We start from the raw sequence: 24,241 nt of genomic DNA, 5'->3' as shown, positions 1-24,241 counted from the left end.
TTAAAAAAAAAAAAAAACAGATGCAAGCCCCACATGCGTAATGCTGCTCTAACAACTTTCTCCTATACAAGACTGTTGTTCCATGAAGATCTCTGACCAGATGGGTAAATGAATGTGGGACTGTCATTTTTTTTTTTTTTTTTTTTGGGCTTTTATTTTTTTAATCCTCTATCCCACTTGTGTTCATGAAGATACATACTCATTTTTCATCCGAGGCTGAATCCAGAAAGGGAGAGACTGGGAGAGAAAGAAAGAGGTTAAATAGATGATCCCAGAACGCTCCCTGCATTCTGCTTTAGGATATCAGTGCCTTGAAAGTTGGCCAAGGTAACTGCCATTGACAGTGCCTCCTCATTCCTTCTCCCATCTTCATCTGAGACTGAAATCTGTCAACCCGCTCCCAGAGAAAAAGCCCAGAATCTCAAAGTCCCTGAAGAAATCCTGTTAATTCAAGGCCCCGTTCTTTCCTTACTCTGAACTTGACCTAGTTCATTCTTCAGCCCTGCACCTGCCATCCATCCGTTCTTCCATGTGCTCATTTATTCATTGATTCAGTAACATTTCTTGAGTACTTCTTATGTACTAGACACTGTGCTAAAAGTGACCAGATAGACTATTTGTCTTATTTAGACATGGTCTTGAGCTCTGATTCTATTTGCCCAATGCTTCCACTTTTTCTGTGGATCTTAGCCTCTATTGTGTCTCTTGAATTACAAACTGCTCCCTCTCTAACAGACAATTCCCATCATCATCATACAAGCTAGCTCTCATTTCCTCTGCACCATGCTACTGAAACTACTAACTTCATGCAAATTCAGTGGTCCCTTCTCTGTTCTGTTTTGACTTGCCCTCTCAGTACTATTCAAGACTGTCATCCACTCCCACTTTGAAACACTTTCTTCTCTTGTTTTCTGACATCATGCACTCTTAGTCCTCCTACCTCACTGGCTATTCTTTCTCGGGTTCTTTTCACTAGATTATCTTCTGCTCAATCTATAGATATCAAAGGGCCCAGGGATGGTTCTATCCTGAGTCCCCTTTTCTATCTATCCACTCTCCTTATATGACTTCATCTAGTCCTATGGATTTAGGTACCATGTATAAGCAGGTGACTTCAAATTTTTCTTTACTGATGACCTCTCCCTATAATTCCTAATTCCTCAAAAAAACCTGCATACTTGACAACTCAAAACTTAACTTGGCCTCCTGCCAAATTAATTTTCATCCCCAAACATGTAATTTCTGTTTTGTCCACATTAGTAAATATCACTGCCACCCATTTAGTTGGTTAAGCCAAAATTCTAGGAGCTACTCTTGTTTTCCCCCAGCTCTACTGAAGTATAATTGGTATCCATGAAACCATCATCAGCTACTTAGACTACTGGGAGAGCTTCCTAACTGACCTTCCCGCACACCTTCTCATCCCCATTCTAGTCCATGAGCGAGAACACACATTAACTTAAGCCATTTTGTGGGTAAATATTCTGTAGCTTGTAGCCGAACCCATTCCTAACAGGCAAACAATTCAGTCCCACAAGTACGACACTAAAAACAGACACTAAGATATGGAATCAGCTAATGAAGTTTATGGTGGCCAGTGGTGAAGCCTCTATTCCAAATTGGAAAGTTGGTGACTAATTTGCTGAGCCTTAGTGCAACAAACCGTTGTCACTTGCTGTGCCTTGGATACAGACCACATGTCAACCAACGTTGTGTTGTAGGAGGAATCTCAGGAACAATATGAAACATTAGTGACAGTGGCTTTTTTTTTTTTTTCCCTTCAGTAGCTTTCAGCAAAGTCCTTCGAGAGAGTGACAAATTTAGATTAGAGATATCTGATTTGAAAGCAGAGATTAAAAATAAGGCCTTGGTAAAAAGGAACTCCTTACCGGCAGCTTACAACCTAAACTGGTCAAGTCCCACAACCTGGAGCCTTACTGGTTTGAGATAATTTTCTTTGTATACCCAAGTTGAAGCCAGCACGAGTGGAAACAGCGAAGAGGCCACTTTATCAGAAGATAAGCTTGAGGGGCACCTGGGTGGCTCAGTGGGTTGGTTAAAGCCTCTGCTTTCGGCTCAGGTCCTGATCCCAGAGTCCTAGGATCGAGCCCTACATCAGGCTCTCTGCTCAGTGAGGAGCCTGCTCCCCCGCCCCCTGCTTACTTGTGATCTCTGTCAAATAAATAAATAAAATCTTAAAAAAAAAAAAAAGATAAATTGAGGCTCAAGGTAACAAAAACAGACTTGAGGGGGCATCTCTCTCTGCAGCTGTTGTTTTTAATTCTCAACTGTAAACACACAAAAAAGCGGCCCCTCGAAGACTTAAATAGTCTAATGCCTGGTTTGCTGGTTTTGCAAAAATAAACACTTGAGGTATACACAAGAAACTAATAAAAGAGAACAGAAGTGAGAATAAGACCTTAATTTGATTCGCTTTGATTTTTTTTTAAATCAAGAGAAGTGTTACCTGTTTGGGGGAAAAAAAATTTAAATCTTTACTTAGAAAGCTATTTAAAAACTATGCAAGTTATTTAATTGTGATTACTCATGCATGGAATTGACCAGAAGCCTAACAAATGATTGTGGGAATCATTTGTGCCCCTAAAATCTCAAGCCTGGTCAACATTGGTCTGTTACTGTTTAACCCTTAGGGCAATCCCTGGATTCCTGAATTCCTTCCAACAGGGAGTAGGACGCAAACACTGCACATTTTGCACAATCCAAGGACAGAAGTGAGGGGCCACCAGATTCCCCAACGAGAAACTTGATGTACTGCCACAGAAGAAATCCCTTGCTCTAGCTGTCTAGCATGGATGGAGGTGGGTTACTGAAGGGGCTATTTTCTGCTTTTCATTCTTTCCACCCTCCCACCCCCAAGAAGGGAACTTTGTTTGTTCACATTGTGCATTGGGAGCATTTTGATACATTTTATTTTGTATGGTTATAGAGGAAGGACACACTCCTGTTTTCCTTTACTCAGAAACAGGATACCTCTGACACCAGGTATGTAGATTTTCTCCCCACACCAAGCAATACTCTGCTCTGCAACACCAGCTGAGTGTACCATAATGCCATTCAATTCTGACACTAACTGGACTTGGTGCAGACCCCACAGTTTAAGGGCTCAGTCCCATAACATTGCTTCCCACTTCCAATGACAGTCATAAGTAGTAGGTCCCCAGGTTACCTACAAGGTCTGTCTGACTTGGCTACAAACTGGAGGTTCCCACGACCCCTCCTTGGACTTGATCATTTGCTAGAGTAGTTTCCAAACTCAGGGAAATGCTTACTTGTGTTTGCCGGTTCATTATATCATAAAAGATACAGATGAATAGTCAGATTTGGTAATACAGAGGGTGAGGTCTGGAAGGATCTCAAGTGCAGGAGCTCCTGTCCTTGTTGAGTGGGTGTGTCTGGTTCCTTTGACTCAACATCATTTTGAGATTCATCTATAGTGTGTGTAGTTTTAGATCATTCTCTTTTCTGTATGCTTATTCTATTCTACTGTTTATGCACATCTGGGGTTTTTTTTAAGATTTTATTTATTTATTTGACAGAGATCACAAGTGGGCAGAGAGGCAGGGAGGGGTGGGGAGCAGACTCCCCGCTGAGCAGAGAGGCCGATGTGGGACTCGATCCCAGGGCCCTGAGATCATGACCTGAGCCGAAGGCAGCGGCTCAACCCACTGAGCCACCCAGGTGCCCTCTACATCTGGGTTTGAGGCTATTACAAATACCGCTGATTTGAATGTTGTAGAACGTTTCTTTTATCACACATCTGTTCGCTTCTCCATCAGGTGTCTACCTCGGAATAGAAACTGCTGGCAGTCGGGAACACAGATGTTCGGCATTATCAGATACCGCCAAATGTTTTCCCAAGTGGCTGTGACAATTTATACACCAGTTCTGTTGTTCCCCATTCTCCTGACACTTGGTACTGTCTTTTGCACTTTAGTGGAGAACTTAACCGTTAGCTTGAGTCATCAGGCCACGAGCAACCACATTTGGACCTGAAAGAGGGGCCTGCACCCCAAAGAACCTGGACTCCATGCTGTCTGTGGGAGCTGGGTCAAACTTTAGGATTATCTCCTTTATGCAGGAGTGAGTATGTCCCATGCAAAATGTGTGTATGGGAAAGAGGCGTGTGAGTGGGTTATAGGAAACTAAAGAGAGCTGCATCATGCCGACTCTGGTGACTTATACTGGGTGGTACCCCGTTTCAATTGTCCACCCTCTTCCTCCTGTCAGTGTCTACAATAAAGGCTAAAAAATGTTCAATACTCACTTTTCTGTCTTTTTGGCAGCTAGACGGCCACGTGACACAGTTCTGGCAGTGAGACACAGGGAAACTTGGGAAATCTTCTGCAGTTCTGATAAAAGAGCTAAATGACTGGTGCAGACCTTTCCCCTTCTTCCAGCCCCGAGTGGGGATGTACCCCCTCAGCAGTCATCCTCATCTGTTGGAGGATGTCAGGGAGAATTTCAGAAAGGCTACCCCAGGGGTCTGGGGCTGCTGAGTCAGCACCAGTGGCTGCCACTGCCAGATATCCTATTAAGTGGGGAGAACTCCTATTTGCTTAAGCTACTCTAAGACTGTCACTTGCATTCCAAAGCATTCCTAAGGGATACAGAGGCCAAGGGAGATGTGGCCTCAACAGAATTGATCAAGGTGGGGTCACTGGGGGCTCAGGGAGCAGCTAATGTGGAGAGCTACTCAGCAGGAGCTGCCTGCCACTCCCCCTGCTTGTGCGCTCTCACTCTCTCTCTCTGACAAATTAGGAAAATCTTTTTTAAAAAAGTCTTATATTTGAAAAAATAATCAATCAATCAATCGATCCCCTCTCTTAGTCACCAGCTCTTCCTCCTGTGACTGGCTGCTATTAGTGACCATACCAGGGCAGAGTTGGGGGAGGACTGGAGAATGGCGGGGGTAAGGAAGTTCCTACCCGACTGGTACAGAAAGCTGGCTCTTCCTCCCCTTCTCCATTTGATACTGATTCACTCAGGGTGCTTCTGTGTGGCTTCCCAGCTGGGTCCCTCATGACAGTCTCCTTGACACCTCCCTTTCAGAAAGCTCCTGGTCCTCTCTCAGTATCTGCTTTCCCTAGCACCCCAGCAAACACCCTTCTGTGCAGGATCCCTTTAAAGATGATCCCTAGCTGGTTCAAGGGCTCATGCCTTGAGAGCATGAGAGCTCAGGACAGTGTCCCTACAATCCCCACGTGTTTTCTAGGAGATGACAAGCCCCTGGGAGCCCAATATGGGACCTGAACAATGAGAAACAGTACTGAGGGTGACCTCTAGGGCCTAAGAGCATCCTTAAGGAGTCCCCAGTCCCCAGCATGGTTCAGCAAAAGGAGGCAAGGATTCCCAAGCACTCCCAGGGGTCAGGTGTAACAGCAAAGTAAACCAGGTGAGACCTTGGGACAGGGATGAGAAGAATGCAAAGTACATCCCACTTGACAATAAGAGGCCATGGCAAGGCTCTTGACATTAGTGGTACATGCAGAGAGCACAGGGGGTGACTGTCCTGGGCATACTTGTCTTCAGAGCCATTCCTCTGTCTTTTTGTGTTTTGCATCACAAGGGGGCTAGCCCAGCAAACAGCATTTCCTAGTCTCTCAGGTCAGTTGCCTTCTGCTGGCTCCACTAATAGAGGACACCAGGAAGGGATGTGAGGATGGAAGGGAGAAAGAAGCTCCTTCTACTGGCAATAAGCTCCTGTGACCTCACCTTCATCGATTTCCCCATCCTAATTCCCAAGGTCCTGTATGTTCTTAGTCAATGCCTCAGGTTCCTCATGAAGGACGCGATGCGTTTATAAATTCATCTTAGGTGGTGATATTGGTTTCCACAGTATCAGACACTGCATCTGGATTTTAGCTGCTTCTAAGAGAAAAGAGACTTTTTAAAAGACACTCCTAGAGGCTCTGACTATGGTTTGAGTTAAGAATTTAAAATTCTGGGTTTGTGATTTTTCTCAATTTAACTTTTTTTTTTTTTTTTTTAAGTAGGCTCCATGCCTAACATGGGGCTTGAACTCACGACCCTGAGAACAAGAGTCACATGTTCTACCGACTGAGCCAGGCAGGCGCCCCTAATTTTTTAAAAGCTCTCTTATACTTAAAGTCATGAGAACCAGCCAGCCTATCTTACACTCTTTGTGTTCCTCATTCCATCACAATGACCTGTCACTGTTCCCAAGAAGCACGAGTACCTCCGAGTGCACATGCAGACGTTCCAAGGGGTGCCCAGGCACAAGTAGTTCTAGAGATTACTCTCTAGGCTCTCTGTTTTCATACATGCATTCTTTGCTAAAATTGACCTGCCTGACAAGGACCTGACTTAGAATCTGAAGCCACCTCGCTTTTCCAGCATCCCCTTTGGCGATCATGATCCCTTCCCCACTTTGAACAATGAAATGCACCCTGCATTGTACCCAGGTGCACTATCCCAGGATTCACAAAGCTCAGGATAACCACAGAAGGGGCTGTTCAAACTACTGATGCTACTAAAATCTGCTTTAATTAATGCACTGGGGTAGGGCTTCATCTTTCTCCTCTTATTCCTGTTTCTGATAAGAGTGAAACACTGTGGAGTTCTGGATTCTGTTGGATGTTCTGAATTCAGGCATACCATACACGGGGGTGGTGGAGATGATGGCCATCTGGATTTAACGACTTCACTTCTTCCATCCCTGACTATTATCAAAGAACTCACAGCTGCTGGTGAAAAATCCCACGACTGTTGATTTCTCAAACTTCTCAGTAGATATCCTTCCCCCATGGGTATATATAATGATATAGCATTATAATGGTAATGTCAAACACGTTACCATTTCTTAATATCCCTTTTATCTCCTCTCCTCTGCCATCGCGTTGTTTTTGTTTGGGATTTTTGACATTACTTCTTCTGGATAAACTTTCTCTTTTCTTCAATCTTAGACTACTACTACTAATACTTCTTCTTCTTCTTCTTCTTTCTTCTTTCTTCTTCTTCTTTTTTTTTTTTTTTAACAGCAGTACATTTACCGAAATATTAGATCACCCTGACATCCCGTATCTCTTGAAGGTTGTCCTGGATTTGTTTCTCTTACTTGAACACTTGCATTAAAGATATTCTCAATTGTGGATTTTTATGTGGCAAACTTCTCATAACATGCCTGAGATAATTTTTATTACTGTCTCTCATTGAAATGAAAATTTGGCTGTGTATAAAACTCCAGGTTCACAGTTCTTTTCCTTTAGTACTTAAATAAATAAATACAGGATCATAAGAAAAACTATAGGACCACAAAAAACCTATATGAAAAGGCAATCAATACCCAATCATGATTAAAAAAATAAAAACCACAAAATTTTCAGCAAACGAAGAATAGAAGGGTAGTTTCACTCTGATAAAGGGCATCTGTTCAAAACCCTCAGTTAAGTTTTTATAGTAGAAGACTGAGTGTTGTTCCTCCAACAACAGGAACAAAGCAAGAATGCCCACCTTCAACTGTCTGTTCACCATTACACTAGAGCTTCCAGCCACTGCTGGAAAAGACACCCAAGGCATACAGATTGGAAAGGAGAAAGTAAAACAGTCCTTGTTCACAGACACATGTGCGTGATCAAGGATCACGCACACTGAAAACCCTAAGGAATCTAGAAAAAAGCTCCTAGAATTAAATGAATTTAGCAAGACCAAAAGCAGTACACAATAATCAATGGTATATCTATGTATTAGCAATGAATACATGGAAAATGAAATTTTAAAAATAGCATTACAACAGCATCCCAAAATATGAAATACCTAGGGATAAGTCTTTCATTAAGTATACTTTTTTTTTTTTTTAGTAGTCTTGGAACTTTATTATCTGAAATTATTGTGGTCCAGTCCTGCTATGTCTATTCATATGACTGTCAAGGCATAACTCAAGACACATTTAGGTACCTGCATGCAAATGGTATATTTACTTATTTTAAAGAGAAATTAGACTCTTAGACTCTAGACTCTGTTAGACTATTAACAAGAAGGGATTTAAAAGAGGGGAGGGGAAAACTAAAGACACTCAAGGAATAGGAAGTGTTTAGAGTTTTTGGTTTGCTCTTTGGGTAGGAGGAGGCTAGTGGCTCAGCTGACATCTGGCAGAGTCTAGCCTATGATGTATGGCTTTTATACAAGATGTCTGGGGAAAACAAAAGAAACAGTTTTAGCCACTGACAGATCGTTCTGATGAGTTGGAGATATTAATTGTGGAATATTCATGCCAGCCTTGACACTATGTTAGATCAGGTCTATACCATTTCCCTCCTGAGAATTTCTTAGCTCTCACTCATGGTGATTATATCTTTCTGCATTTTGTAATTTTAGATGATGAACTCATCTTTAGTGGTTTTGTACATGGGAATCCTGCATGGCCCAGATGGAGGGGGTGTTTCTTCAGAGAGATTTTATGTTTGCTTCTGTCTGTTTGGTATCCATTTTTAAAGTTAATTTTTCAACCCGCAGGCCCCCAGTTTCTATAGGCAGTGTAAAACTGAATTCTAGACCTAAATAAGAGCAGACTGATACTACAAGTTCTTAGGAGAACATTTTTTTTCCCCAATCAAGAGGGTGGGCTAAGAGATACAACTTCACTGTTTCTCTGTGCGTTTCTGCACATTTCATTTTTGGTTCATACTTTCAACAAAGGTATAGCCCTTTGAGAGTCCTGGTTTTATGCAGAAGTGTCAAGTCTCTTTATTTTTTTTAATCCAAGGTCTCCTCTTTTGTTGCTACAGGTCCATTCAAAAATGCCTTGGTTCTTGAGACTCGTAAATTCCTGGGGTTGGAGGGGCTCCAAATCAACTCATCCAACATTCCCTCTGCCTCTCCCCTCAACTGAGCTCCCTCTTAATTTTTGACCACTGAGAATGTTCCCTACCTTCTGTGAGCTTAGCTCTCCAATCAACTGAAAGTTGAATTAAAAAAAAAAAAAAGTTTTATTTATTTATTTATTTATTTATTTAAAGATTTTATTTATTTATTTGACAGACAGAGATCACAAGTAGGCAGAGAGGCAGGCAGAGAGAGAGGGGGAAACAGGCTCCCCGATGAGCAGAGAGCCCGACGCCGGGGCTCGATCCCAGGACCCTGGGACCATGACCTGAGCCGAAAGCAGAGGCTTTAACCCACTGAGCCACCCAGGTGCCCCAAGTTTTATTTATTTTACCATGATTTCAAGATGTTTTCAAAGAAAGAGACCATGAGTGGAATATATTCATATATAAATGTAGTATGAATTGTAGGAAAAGGCAATTCACAAATCTTTTCCTGACTTGTCTCCCATCTTTTCCCCCCAACCCCCACCATTATGTTTTGTTCTTCTCTAAGCAACATTAACAGTTGTTTTCCCTTCTCTACCCAACATCTAACCACAGTTTTTATTAGTTTTAAGATTTTACTTATTTGACAGAGACACAGTGAGAGAGGGAACACAAGCAGGGGGAGTGGGAGAGGGAGAAGCAGGCTTCCCGCCCAGCAGGCAACCCAATGCAAGACTCAATCCCAGGACCCCGGGATCACGACCTGGGCCAAAGGCGGTTGCTTAACAACTGAGCCACCCAGCGTCCCTAACCACAGTTTTTTTAAAAAAATATTTTATTTATTTATTTGACAGAGAGAGATCACAAGTAGGCAGAGAGGCGGGCAGAGAGAGAGGGGGAAGCAGGCTCCCCGCTGAGCAGAGATGCGGGGCTCCATCCCAGGACCCCGAGATCATGACCCGAGCCGAAGGCAGAGGCTTAACCCACTGAGCCACCCAGGCGCCACCCTAACCATAGTTTTAATAACAGTAAATGAAGGGATGGATGAGTGAATCAGTTTAACAATTCATTCACTTATCCATCAGTGACACCTACTGGTGTCTATATCTTGAATGCTGATTATTACAAATATAATGAAGATTACAATAACAAACAGAAAAGAAGGGAAGAGGCATGAGAGACATGAAATTATAAAATGTATTGAGTACTGTACCTCTTCAAGAAAAAAAAAAAGCCTTGCAGGAATTGAATATTAAAAGTGAAAAGAGCAGAACTGTAAGACACAGACCATGTTAAAACTGAGTTCGGAGACGAATGAACATGAACCCGACTGGTAGGGGAAGGCTCCAGAGCGGAGGTGGGAGCTGAATTGAGCAACTGCCCTTGACTCATGAAACTGGGATCCACACAGGCCATTAGCTTAACACATTCAAAAAACTATAGACTGTAGTCTGGCTGCTCACATTACACAAGTCTCCCCGTATAGAGGACATTTTCTATGGTGATCATTTCTGCCCTCCTAATAAGATTTAATTTATAAAACTTTAATTGGCATTTTATATTAAGAGTAAATAAAATTGCACTTTGTTAAAAAAAAACAAACTTTAGTTGGCATTTTACTTTCTTTACAGATTCATAGTCACTGTACGAGCAGAGGCAGCTAATCTTTCTGGAGTTTTTCCAGCCAGTGTTTACTCCAAAAATTAGCTCAAATCCTTTGCTTAGTCATCAAGTGGTTTGTTATTCTTTGTGAGTGATTAGGAGAAGGGTTCTCAGGGTCCATGGTTCTCAAGGACCATGCCTGACATGGAGAAAATTAAATGAAAAGGGACTTCTTTTGATAGAGCATTCTTTTTCAAAAAAGGGTAAAGTTTTAATGATAGAAATGGATCCTCCTGGAAGGATATTTCATTTTAGTAACTGCCATATATTCGCAGAACTTTCCAGAGTATTGAAATGAACCTCTCCATACTGATTGATGGCTCATCCTCTACTGTATGAAGGTAGAACAGAGGAAGTGGAGGATAAAGTGGGTCATTTTAGAAATATTATTACATGTAATAATAATATATTATTAGTAATAATATATTACAAGTATTGCCAAGATCAGGCCTAAAGCAAACAGCCCTCTTCCTTCCAAGTTCAAGGAGAGGATTTAGTATAAAACACTTTGTCTTCTTTTTCTTGCAAGCTCCTATAAATTTGCTCCGTATGTGCTCAAAACATTTCTGAAAAAGCTCACACACCCTTTATCCTTTATAATTTCCCCTGATGTTCTAAGCAGCTTGACTAGCCCAATCCGGAGTCTATCAGGAGCATCTTCTATCTGCAGCTAAAAATGGCAGTGGGCGCGCACAACATGTGTGTGACTGCTGGGGCCATGCACAAGGTAAATGGAGGTGTGGGGCAGAGCTGAAGGTGCTGCAGGCTTGCCAGGGCCAGACAGCAGGGGGCTGGAGGGCTGCAAGCTCTCAGAGCCAGGCATGGGGGCTGCAGCCTTAGTTGTGGGAGGCAGCAGTGCAGGCCTGGGAGAGAGCCCTGTGTGGAGGGGAATAGATCCTTGACTCTGCACGTGCTTCTCTCTCTGCGGACTGAGCCTGGCCTGGGCTTGCCCCAGGCTCAACTCATTATCTTGTTATCTTTACAACTTTATTCCCACTGCTTACAAACACATTCTTTCCAATTTTCTTAGTTGCAATCCCCAGAAATGGGGATGGGCTCTCATTGAGCCCATCTTTTAGTGCCAAGCTATCTGTTACAGCTAATTAATTGGTCCATGGGTAGCCTGGCTTTCCTTGGGACAAAAGCTTTGGTCTGTGGTCACTAGTGTCTACAGAGACAGGGCATGCAATGTGGCTTTGGGGGTATGAGGGAGTGATCGAGATTCTGTGAACATGGGGAAGGTGACAGATCAGGTCTAAAGCAGCACGGATGGTGGCCTCCAGGAGTCCCCTGGGAAGCATCTCCTTCCACCTTTACTTTCCTAAGGCCAACTATGCCCTGCGGCCCGGGAAAGGGATAGGCCTCTTTCAGTCCACTCTGGAGCCCATTTGTTTTAGCCTGAGTTCTTTAAAACCTGAGCCTGGGCAAAACTCACTAAGATTTTATCTGGATATCAAAATGGACACTTAAGCAAAGGAAGCCATGGCGATGATTAAATGTTCTATCCTAATGCAAAATTTGCTCAACCTTATTAAAAAACAAGGAAAGGCTTAATTATTATTTCTGGCCTGTGAGGCAAAAATTTAAATATCCAGTGTTATGAAAATACATATAGGGAAAAATGTCTTCTGATGCACAGTGGAAATGTAGATCAAAAGCCTTGAAAAGGTACACACCCTCCAACCTATCAATTTCATTTGTAACATACATAGTACTCTTCATGTGAAATAAATATAGCCCTTGAATTTTCTTTGACTGATCTTCTTTCCTCTAAAGCACCCGTCCTGATGGGAGGAGAGAGGAAACTAAATTTAGTCCACCCGACTAAAACCCAGTTTAATTCAATATCTAAACTGACCATTTAGATACTCAGTCTACAAAGGTAATTGCCCAGGCTCTCATCAATTCTTCTACTTCAACATAAGTTTAGGTACATAAGGGATGGGAGGGCTAACATATCCTATGGCAGTAGGGAAAAGGCTCTCTGGAGTTCACCTACAGTACAATCCCATTTCCACTATTCAAACAAAAATGAAAGGGACATCTGGGTAGCTCAGTTGGTTAAGTGTCTGCCTTCATCTCAGGTCATGATCCCAGGATCCTGGGATCAAGCCCTGCATTAGGCTCCCTGCCCAGTGAGGAGTCTGCTTCTCTCTAACCCCCCCCCCGACCCTCTCCCCACTTGTGTTCTCTCTCTCAAATAAATAAATAAAATCTTTAAAAAAAAATAAAATAAAAGTGCACATGTGTCAAAGTGTGTCAAAGAAAAAAAGTCTGGAAAGATATAAAGCAAAGCCTTAGCTTTGAGTTATCTGTGGGAGGTAAAATTGCACTGGGCTACAACTGTCTTTTACATTTGTGTTTTGGTTTAATTTTATAAGTAGTATGCCTTAATTTCATAATCAGAAAAAAACAATAATGATGTTTCATTCTGATTAAAAACCAGTCCAACAGGATGTTAAGTAGGGTTTTGATTGAAATGCCAAGATATGATAGTTATTGAGCATCAAAGCAAGGTGTGAGCAGACCACAAAGATCTCAAAGGCCATCTTCAAAATCTGGTTAGCTGTGTCTTGGTCCTCAACCCAGGGAGCTCCTCACTCAGAGAGGGGAAATACAAGAGTCAGAAGAGGGGAGATTCAGGTAGGATTTTGTGAGGAGAACTTCCCTAGGAAAATGTGCAGGGTCATCTGCGCCCCCCTACCCTCCAGTCTTGTGAGAGAGCCTTCAAGGGGAGGGACCACTCAGGCAGCTTGAGGTGTGGTCACTGCGGGAAGACATAGACAATGGCCTGGTGTTGGCTGGTTCTGGAAGACTAAGTAGCCTTGGCTGAGAGAAAATGGCCTGGGTGAAAACTGCTCAACTCTCTACGTGCAGATCAAATGAGACAGAAGTCCTGGGGACCAGGTAAGGAGGAGGCAGGGGTGGAGCCCAACCAAGAGTGGCCAGTGAGGACAAGGGGTCCCAGCAGTGAAAGGCTGGGTGACAGGTGCTACAATTGAGGCTGTAAGGAGCGAGGCGGGCGTCAGGGGATCCCTGCTGAAGATGAAGGAACTGGGTCAGAGAAGCCCAGCAGAGGAGTCTCCCAGGACCTCAGGGAAATCCCCCAAGATCAGCTTTCAATGTCTGCCAGGGATCTATGGTCTACGGGTCCCAAGGTATAGGCCCCACAAAGCCATTTCACCAGGACTATCCCCCTTCCCTCTCCTCCTTTCCCCACTTCAACCTTAAAGGCCAGAAATGGAGGTTCCTGGTTGGTTAAGCATCTGCCTTCGGCTCAGGTCTTGATCCCAGGGTCCTGGGACTGAATGCGGCACTGGGCTTCCTGCTCCGCGGGGAGCCTGCTTCTCCCTCTCCCTCTGCTGCTCCCTCTGTTGGTGCTCTCTCTCTTGCTTGCTCACTCTCCCTCTCTCAAATAAAAGAAATCTTTTTTTTTTTAAAGATTTTATTTATTTATTTGACAGAGAGAGCTCACAAGTAGGCAGAGAGGCAGGCAGAGAAAGAGAGGAGGAAGCAGGCTCTCTGCTGAGCAGAGAACCCGATGCGGGGCTCGATCCCAGGACCCCGAGATCACGACCTGAGCTGAAGGCAGAGGCTTAACCCACTGAGCCACCCAGGTGCCCCTCAAATAAAAGAAATCTTAAAAAAGGGGGGGGGAGGGGGAAAGGGGGGAGGGGAAAGGGCCAGAAACAGCAAGAGGAAGAAGAAGTAAGAGGAGAAGCTAAACACAGCTCCGTCCCAGCTGCCCACAGCCCTCCTGACACAGGCCCTAGCTTTGGGGGAGTAGGAGAGAAATCTTATCTTTGAGTGAAGATTTAAATATTGGTTAGTATATTGGGCTGGACCCTTTTAATTATTTAATTAAGGCTGCATTTATGACTTAAAGTGACCCCCCAATGTTCACCTAAGGGTGCCAAGAAAAATTTATGAGCTTGGCAGGATTTTTATATACAATCTTGGAAAAGACCATCCTATCCCCCACTAGAAGGGATTAAAAGCAGTGGAAGACAAAAATAAAGTGGCTTTGGTGGATACAACCCATAAATCCTGCATATTCAGCATACTGGTTGTACAACATTCCTTTTTTAAAAGCCATTCTGCCTTGAGTTTCTAGATACACTATAGCAGCGCCACCCAGATGTTGGCTAGGAGCTCCTCATTCCTTGGAGGTCTGGGTGTAATGGGATTAGACCCAGCCAATTCCACAGCCCAGAAAAGTTGAGCTTGCCCAGTAACTTGTGCTCATTCTCAGAGACTCACCCCGCTGAGGTCTCCCCACCCTCTTTTTTCTGAGTCTGTCTTGCTTGCCACTTTTCTCCCCATCAGCCTGGATACAGAAATGAGCATCTCTTAGCATTCCCTCTTCAGGAGACTCTCCTCACACAAAGAACAGTTGTGAGTTGTGGAGACTTTCCTGAAGGTCTTCCATCTTCTCAGAGTGGGTTCAGGGTTAGGTGGTCAGGGAGGCTGTTTTAGTTAAAGTTCACCATAATTACTGAGTGCTGTTATTCAGGTACAGTGTGAAATGCTGGAGATACAGAGTAGATGATATCTACCATCCTCAAGATACTTACAGGAGAGAGGGTAAGAGAATACAGTAAGTCTGGTTAGAGCCCGGGTTGCTGTGGAAGCCTGTGGTGAGGATGTGGGAAGTCAAGGAAGACTTCTCTCTGTGATAAAATGGCAGATTATTTAAAGAATCGAATAGAACTTGAGAATGGAGAAATACAGTAAAAGATGTTAAAAACTGAAGAGATGGGTTCAATAGTTTAGATGCATGAGAAGAGAGAGTCAATGATTTAGAAAATCTGGCAGAGGATGGGGTACGTGGGTGGTTCAGTTGGTTTAGTGTCCGACTTTTGATTTCAGCTCAGGTCATGATCTCGCTTCTGGCTCTGTGCTCGGTCTGCTTGAGGAAGTCTGCTTGAGGAATCTCTTGCTCTCTTTCTGTCCCTCCCCCTGCTCATGTGCTCTTTCTCTAAAATAAATAAATCTTAAAAAGAAAAGAAAAGAAAATATGGCCAAGGCAATGATCTAAAATAAAGAGCGACAACACAGAAAATCCAAAAGCAAGGGTAAGAGATACAGAGAATACAGTGAGAAGATCTTACTTTTATTTAGTTGGAGTCCCAGAAGAGAGAATGAGCTGAGACAATATTTGAAGAGATAAAATAATTTTCCACAGCTGATGAAAGATTTTAAGTTCAGAATCACAAAGAATAACGAATCCCATGCAAAACTAATCATAGGAAATCTACTCTTGACACATTAAAATAAATCTGCAGAAAACAAAAGGAAAAGAAACAAGATTAAAGACAGGCAGAGGAGGGAAAATGTTGTTTTCAAAGGAGCAACATCTAGACAAGTGATTTCTCAACAGCAACAGTGGAAACCAGAAAGCAGTGCAGTATCTTAAAAGGCTAAAAGTAAACTGCTAGTCGAAAATTCTACATCCAGCTAAAATCTTCACATACAAACATAAGAAGACATCTTTGGACAAAAGAAAGAAAAAAGAAAGAAAGAAAGAAAGAAAGAAAGAAAAGAAAGAGAGAAAAAAGAGTGATATATCCATTAGCATGAAACATTGTTTTAATTTTCTGTTCCTATGTAATAAATTACTACAAATTTAGCAGCTTAAAACAATACCCATTTATTTTTCTGTTGTGTAAATCAGAAGTCCATGTAAGGATCAAGTAGGCTCACTGCTCAGAGTCTCACAAGGCTGAAATCAAGATTTTGGTAGGGCTGGGGTCTCATCTGAGGCTTGAGATCCTCTTCCCAAGATCCTGCGGTCAAAACTGAGGTCAAAAAGAAGTCTAAGACTTAAAATTATATAAAATATATTCTCTGATACAATGAAATTACAATGAGAAAAAAAACTAACTTAGAAAACTCCACATTTATTTGGAAATTAAGAAATACTTCTAAATAACACAGGCCAAATAAAGTATTACAAAGGAAATTAGAAAATATTTTGAACCAAATGTTAACAAAGTTTTTAATGTATCAATTCCCATGGGATATAGGTGACAAAAGGGAGATTTACAGCCTTATATGTATATATATTACAAGGTTAGAAAGATCTAAAATGCATGAGCTAAGATTCAATCTCAAAAAGTTAGAAAAAGAAGACATGGGATACTATATTACTATTCACAAAGATTCACAAACCCAACTCTGGGCATCAACATCAAGCTTAGCTCTATTTCTTGTTCTAGTCAATGGAATTCATACAGGACTGTGATGTGTCACATCTAGACAAAGTTTTAAGATTTAACATCTAGTTCACCATACTGTCTCTTTTCCCTCTGCCATGATGACTGTCAGTGTTCTGGATAGTGGCTGTTCTGCCAGCTCAAGCCCCAAGGTAGAGACAATGTGGAGAAGAAGCCAGCCAACCTGGACAGAACAGTTAGAATGACTGAGAAATAAACTATGTCGTAGAAATGCCCGAGGTTTTTTGTTTTTGTTTTTGTTTTTTTCTGGATTGTTTGTTATTGCAACATAACCGAACCTGTTCTGACTCTTATAGAAGTCCAAAGGAAGGGGCACCTACGTGGCACAATCAGTTAAGCATCTGACTCTTGGTTTCAGCTCAGGTTGTGATCTCAGGGTTGTAGGATCAAGCCCTACATCAGGCTCTGCACTCTGCATGGAGTCTGCTTAGCTTTCTCTCTCTCCTCTCCCTCTGCTCCTTCCCTCTGTGTGTGCTCGCTCTCTCTCTCTCTCTAATAAATAAATAAATCTTAACAACAAAAAAAAAGTACCAAAGAAACCCAAATATAGTAAAATAAATGAAATAAAAAGGTTAACAGCATTAAAGAAATGGAAAAGAATGTGCCATAGAAAAGATCAACAAAACCAAAGGCTGGGTCTTTGAAGAGACCAATAAAATTGATAAATCCTTGGAAATTATCAAGAAAATTAAAAAGAGATACAAAATTAAAAAGAGATAACCAGTGCCAGGAATGAAAAAAGCAGATATCACTATACATTCTATAAGCACTAAAAAGATAATAAGAGGATTTTATGAATAATTTTTGTTTAAAATATGAGAAGTTAGATGGAATGAATATAGTTCTAGAAAAATACAACTTACTTAAAATTGATCTAGGAAGAAACAGAAACTTTAAGTCCTATAATTTTTAAATAGGTTGAATCAGTACTTTAAAAACTTTGAATAGCTAAGGGGAAAATAATGCTTACTGTATACAAACACTTTGGAGGATAGCAAACAAATAGTATACATGCTAATTCATTTATATGGATAGCTTAACTATGATACCAAAAGCCAGTGAAGGTAGTTTCAGAAGAGAAATTTAGCCAAATCTCACTCTCGAACACAGATACAAAAATTCTAAGTAAAATATTGTATCAAGCAACATATAAAAAGGAAAATATGTTATAACCAATGTGGCGGACAGTATGACGGCTCCCAAAGACGTTTACATCCTAATCCTCAAAACCTGTGAAAATGTCATCATACATGGCAAAAGGGACTTCGAAAACGTGACTGAATTAAGGCCTCTGACATGGGCAGATTATCCTGAATAGAGCTCAATTAAGAAGCTTTTCTTAATTTCCATAAGAGTGCTCATAAGAGGGAAGCAGGAGGGTCAGAGTTGGAGAGTTGTGTCCATGGAAGCAGAGATTGGAGTGATTCGCTCTGAAGATGGAGGAAGGGACCACCAGGCAAGGAATGCAGCTGGTCTCTAGAAACAGGGAAAGGCAAGGAAACATACTCTTCCCTAGAGCTCTAGAAAAACCACAGCTCTGCCAATACCTTGATTTAGCCCTCAAGACCCACTTTGGACTTCTGACCTCAAGAATGGTAAAATAGGGACGCCTGGGTGGCTCAGTTGGTTAAGCAGCTGCCTTCGGCTCAGGTCATGATCCCAGCGTCCTGGGATCGAGTCCCACATCGGGCTCCTTGCTCATCAGGGAGCCTGCATCTCCCTCTGCCTCTGCCTGCCATTCTGTCTGCCTGTGCTTGCTCTCTCTCCCTCTCTCTCTCTCTGACAAATAAATAAATAAAATCTTAAAAAAAAAAAAAATGGTAAAATAATTAAGGTGTGGTATTTAAAGGTACTATGTATTTGGAAATTTGTTACAGAAGCAACAGGAAACAGATACAACTAAGTTGATCTTATTCTAGAAATACAAGGATGCTTCAACACTGGAAAATTAAAAGTGTTCTTCATATAAGTAAATTTGGAGGAGAAAAATGATATGACTGCTCAATAAATAGAAAAATAATTCATAAAATTCAAGTCCAATCATCATTTTAAAAAAAACACATAAAACTTTTAACCAACTAGGATTAAAAGGATTTTTCTAAATCGGATATCCTTTATCAGACATTGTTGAGTAAAATCAACACATTGTACACCAAAAGTTTTATAACACTGTATGTTGTTATACTTCTTCAATAAGAAGGAAAGAGAGACGGGGCACCTGGGTGGTTCAGTCCTTAAGCATCGGCCTTAGGCTCAGGTCAGGATCCCAGAGTCCTGGGATCAAACCCAGCATCGGGCTTCCTGCTCAGCGGGAAGTCTGCTTCTCCCTCTCTATCTGCCCCTGTTTGTCCTCCCTCTCTTGGAGGACATTTATTTATATCAAATAAATAAATAAAATCTTAAAAAAAAAGAGAGAGAGAGGGAAAGAAAGAAAGAGGGAGGGATGAAGGGAGGGAAGAGGGAAGTTGGGAATAAGCAATGAAAGTAATTACCATAAAAGAACAAAAGTAACTATCAAAGAAAGCAATGGAGTAATTACCATAAAAAGCCAGCAATTACATTTAGAAAGAACAGGGTTGTATTTGGGAAGGGATATACTGGGGGCCCTCTGGGATGCTGGTAAAACCCTACTTTATTCCAGATGGTAGTTAATGGAAGTGCTTCATAATAATTATGCTTTATCTACTTTCCTTCAACTGTGTTATTTTTCGCAACAAAAATATTTTTAAAAAGGTAGAAAAGAAAGTAAGGAGGCGCCCGGCTGGCTTAGCAGGTGGAGCATATGACTCCTGATCTCAGGGTTTTGAGAGTTTGAGCCCAGGGTTGGGCGCAGAGATTACTAAACAAACAAACAAACAAACAAAATTTAAAAAAAGAAAGAAGGATTTGAATAGGAGATAGAGCAAAGCTACATTTTAAGGCCTAGAACTGCTATAATTGTTGAAGGGCATACACTCAGGTTGGTTTTAGGAGTGGTGGAACTTAAAATTAGACCAGCTAACATGAGCTGAAAGGCTCTGAGGGCTCCTGGATTGGGCTGACTTCTCACCTCCAAGATAGCAGTATCCAGGCAGAGAACCAGCACGCGCAAAGGCTAGGAGAAAGTATGGGGCCCCACTCTGGGGTGGGTACCCATTGTGGCAGTCCTGCAAAAAGACACAGAAGGCACCGAGGAGAAGCAGGAGTCATCTGGGACCCCAGGGAACAGAAGGGACCCAGGGGGTGGGAGGGAAGTCAGTGCACGGAGAAGGTGCTAGTATTGCAATCATGCAATGGAGGAGGGGCAGGGCTAGGAGACATCCCAGGGCTCTCCTCTTCCAGGCCTGAGAAAACTTCTTAATATTCTAGGATTCTAAAATTAATGTCATAAATAATCACTGAGTACCCACTATGCCAAGCATAAAGAATTCATGGTTTTTAAAGCTTGCCTTTATTTTTTTTAATTTTAATTTTAAATCTTTTAAGATTTCATTTATTTATTTGACAGAGAGATAGAGAGCACAAGTAGGCAGAGGGAGAAGGAGAAGCAGGCTCCTTGCTGAGCCCGGAGCCCGATGTGAGACTCGATCCCAGGACCCTGGGATCATGACCTGAGCTGAAGGCAGCCGCGTAACCGACTGAGCCACCCAGGCACCCCTGAAGCTCGCCTTTATAAGGGCCTTTCCCCTCTCCTAATGGTTACCTGCACTTTTTTGGCAGCTGTCAAAGGGAAAGACTGACCCTACAGCCAGCAGAGCTTTCATGGCAACATCCTAGGAGGGCTGGTTTGGCTGGCCAGTCTACAGTACGAATCGTTAAGATGTGAGACAGCATGGGCCAGAAATGCCATGAGCCAACAACCACCACCATAAGTGAAAGCCCATTTCCAAATGGAAGGACTGTGCACCATGGGACTACGGAAGACAGGGCAGGCTCTGCATCCCACAACCAGATGATCTGAGTCCATGAAAGAGCTGATAGCTATGAAGAAAAGTTTTCATTATATTCAAATTTAGGGTTTTCAGGGTTCCTGTTGGGAACACAGGGCTCTGGGGGCTCCTGAATAGCAAATACAAGAGTCTGAGAGAAGAGGGGAGTAGGAGTAGGGAGGGGATGTCTCCACCTCTGGATGGTCTAATTACGCCCAGCACTATCACAACGAGTATAAATCAGAGCCATCTGATGAAGTGAGGGAATGTGGGAACAATCACACAGAATACTTCTTTACATCAGTACGCAGGAAGAATCCAAACCACCCGCACTCAGCCTGCTGTTGACATTGACATGAGTTTTTGAGTGTAGGAAATGCTTGCCTGGGGTGAGAAAAGTTGTAAACAGCTATTGTTTTTTGCAGAAATTTCAAGAAGTAACCCTTTTTTTTTTTTAAAGTAATCTCGACACCCAATGTGGGGCTTGAACTCATAACCCCAAGATCAAGAGTTGCACATTCTACCAACTGAGACAGTCAAGTGCCCCTCAAGAAGTAACCTAACTTTTCTTTTCTTTTCTTTTCTTTTTTCAAGATTTTATTTATTTATTTGAGATAGAGTAGGGGAGAGAGCAAGCAGTGGGGAGAAGCAGAGGGAGAGGGAGAAGCGGGCTCCACGCTGAGCAGGAGGACCCTGGGATCATGACCTGAGTCAAAGGCAGATGCTTAACCAGAGGGAACCACCCAGGCGCCCCAAGAAGCAACCTTTTTGAAGAACTTGGCAACTTTTCAATAGATTACATCTAACCAATCCTAATACCCAGCTATTGTATTGTGATTCTTGCTGACTCCCAATCAAACCCCTCATTGGGACTTAAAATAGACCCAACGCTTCATAAATATCCAGATGTGGCCCTCCCAGTCTAGATGCTACTATGACTAGTAGTGACTAGGCACAGTCATGTTTTCCCTTCCTGCGATCAGAACAAACTCAGCTTTGCACTCTCACAAAGTTGTTTTGTCACTGTTTTCAGGAAGCAGCATTCGACTATGAGCCCCAGTGAGACCTCCCTGCCATTGTGGTCAAGACCGTGACTCAGAAAGGGTTCTCCTCTCAGGCCCTCAAGCCCCTCAGGGGTCTTTTATAGACCATGCCAGCGAGAGATGTAAGTCTTGTCTTGGGCACGAGCTCCGCAAATACAGGGTCTATTTGTCTCCAGTAACAGGGAAACCCTTTCAGGAATCCTTCAATCATTTGAGCATATTGGAAAATCTTTTCTTCTCAGTCGATCTCTGCCTTATTACAAACAACATGACTCCTTGTCTATTTCCATCCTGCTCATTTTTGATTATGCCTCTGTAAGAGGCAGGGTGACAGGGGCAAGAACAGATATGGATCCCAATAAGTATGTCCCTAACATGGCCCGGGGACAAATTTTGTCTTGGGCCACTTATGAGAACTTTCCTCAGACTGTTTTGAGGTTCAGCAAAGAACTCTCCACATATTCTATCTGCTAGGAAGTATAAATTCATCGGAGCCCCAGTTGGAGAAGGCCTAGTGTGAGGTTGAGGATACTTACTTGTGTATCCTGTGAGCCACAGGATACACAAGTAAGTCTTGACTGACCATTGCCAGGTTCTCATGGCTCTGTCTCAGTAGAAAACTCAGCCCATGCCTTCCTCGGGCCAGACTTTTGCTTCTTACATGTATTTATGCTACACCCAAATTTGTGCACTTGTCTTTCCAAATAGCATCATTTCACCTAAGATAATTTAGAATTACAGTGGCCACCACAAGGAAGTTTCAATTTGAACAAAGTTATTTACTTGGGAGGTGCCTTAGAATGTAAAGGCAATGTAATTCCAAGCACCCAACAGTCTTCATTATTTTTTATCAGCATAAGGAAGCATCTAAAAGAAACTGGATTGCAAAATTACTTCCTTAACGGATTGCTTGGCCAAAGCAAAAGAAAAATATGAACAAGTTAAATCTTTTGTTTTCCCCCCAAACCCCAACTCAAGCCTACTATCCTCTTCCCCCATGCTGTGCCCTTCCATCTCTTGCTACCCCTCTAACTCTTCCTCTGACCCACTATCCCTCCTTCCTGGCCAGCCAGGTACCCCAAAGCTCACTTACCTCTTTAAAGTAAACCTCCAGTGGAACAGAGAAAACCTCTTATGGTGGATTCTAAACTCTGATTTCATTCTCAGCTGAAAGCCATTGCCAGAGACTCTGCAGGGCCTAGACAAGAGAGAAACATTGCAGATGAATTTAGAATAATTTGAGGAACGTATAGCCCAGAGCAGCCGCATATATTTCAGGTAACTCCTATGTGAGTATGACCCTTAGATGGAAGAAGTTCAATGAAAAAATCAGAATGGGAAGATCCCCAGTGGTGACTAAAAAGGCCTTCAAGTGCACAGGGAACCAAAGGGGTTTAGAAAAGCTATAGAGTTCTCAGGCTCTTTTGGAGGCTATCCTCTGTCTTTCCTGGGAAAATAGACTGTGCACTGATTCAGTTGTTCAAGCCAAAAAAGGGGACTGTGATGGAGACCTCAGGGATAGGTTAATACCTATAGACAGCGCGCAGGAGTTGATCCTGGAGCAGACGTGATCCTGGTTGCTCTTATCCTTTTGTGAATGCACTTGAACCAGAAATAGAGGAGCGTTAACATGCAAGCAAAAACTAGAATGGGAAAGAGCCCCGTGGCCAGACCTCCAAAACCCTGCTGAATATTTTGAAAGAGTTCTAAAACTAAGAAATGAAGAATGGAGACATCAATGAAGGTGTTCATTTTCTCTACTCTTAAACTCACAAGGAAACATTTCTCTGAAAATTAAAGGACAACCTTACAGATGTTTTACTGATATGGACACAAAAATACCAATCTTAAGCCTGACCACTACTACACAACCTTTTCCTTGCAGTCTTCAAACTACTCCAGTCACACATTTATCCTCACCATACCTTCCCCAGGCCCCCGCACCCCCATAACCATCAGCCTCAAACCTTTAACCAAGGAACACCATACTCATTAACTTAATAGCAAGGGATTTACTGTGTGAATGGAACTGCCATATTAAATATTTTCCCTGATGGTTTCTTCCTTCTGGTCTGGTCCCAGAGGACGGCCCTATTTGTAATAAGATCCTGGCTCATTCAGTTAATGATTTATCAGTACTTCTGTGTGTAAATCAAGCAGATTCAAGCTCTTTTATCAGTCAAAATTATGATATTCTACTGGAGCTAAACCCATCAAGGTTAATCTCTACCCAAACTTGCATAATAGCCTCTAAAACAAGGTGAGAAAAGAAGGGATAAAATTAATAACCAAAGCCATAAAGAGAAAGGAGTCTCATACCTTGTTCCAGTCTTCGTGACACTCCTATCCTCTCAGTTGAAAAACCCAGTGGACAGGAATATAGATTCATTTAGGACCCCAGGGCTAGGATCAAACTCAATATTCTATCTTCAAGGGCTACAGAGATCATGTGTTTTACAGTTGTAGATCTGTGTCGTACTTTCTTTGGTGTCTCTGTTTTTTAATTTAATTTATTTGACAGAGAGAGAGAGAGATCACAAGTAGGCAGAGAGGCAGGCAGAGGGAGAGGGGGAAGCAGGCTTCCTGCCGAGCAGAAAGCCAGA

General features: G+C 42.4%; 1 protein-coding gene across 8 annotated transcripts in view; it reads right to left on the bottom strand.

Annotated features, from left to right (window-relative positions):
• LOC111155862 (multiple coagulation factor deficiency 2) overlaps window positions 1–24,241 on the bottom strand; it is a 38,454-nt gene that overhangs the window by 10,795 nt on the left and 3,418 nt on the right. For 3 of the 8 annotated variants that reach the window (XM_022516290.1, XM_022516285.1, XM_022516288.1), the window contains 2 exons: window positions 23,169–24,131; window positions 22,732–22,836 (listed from right to left, as the gene is read on the bottom strand). The gene's annotated coding sequence lies outside the window, so the exon portion shown is untranslated. Of the gene's footprint in view, window positions 1–16,078; window positions 16,250–22,731; window positions 22,837–23,168; window positions 24,132–24,241 lie in introns of those variants that run through there. The other 5 variants (XM_022516294.1, XM_022516291.1, XM_022516289.1 and 2 more) reach the window with 4 other exon arrangements.

The sequence above is a fragment of the Enhydra lutris genome, unplaced genomic scaffold (assembly GCF_002288905.1).
Source record: "Enhydra lutris kenyoni isolate GAN:26980312 unplaced genomic scaffold, ASM228890v2 scaffoldscaffold44, whole genome shotgun sequence".
Lineage (NCBI taxonomy): Eukaryota > Metazoa > Chordata > Mammalia > Carnivora > Mustelidae > Enhydra > Enhydra lutris.
Note: the sequence above shows the minus strand (reverse complement) of the source record. Positions and strands in the feature narration are given on the sequence as shown.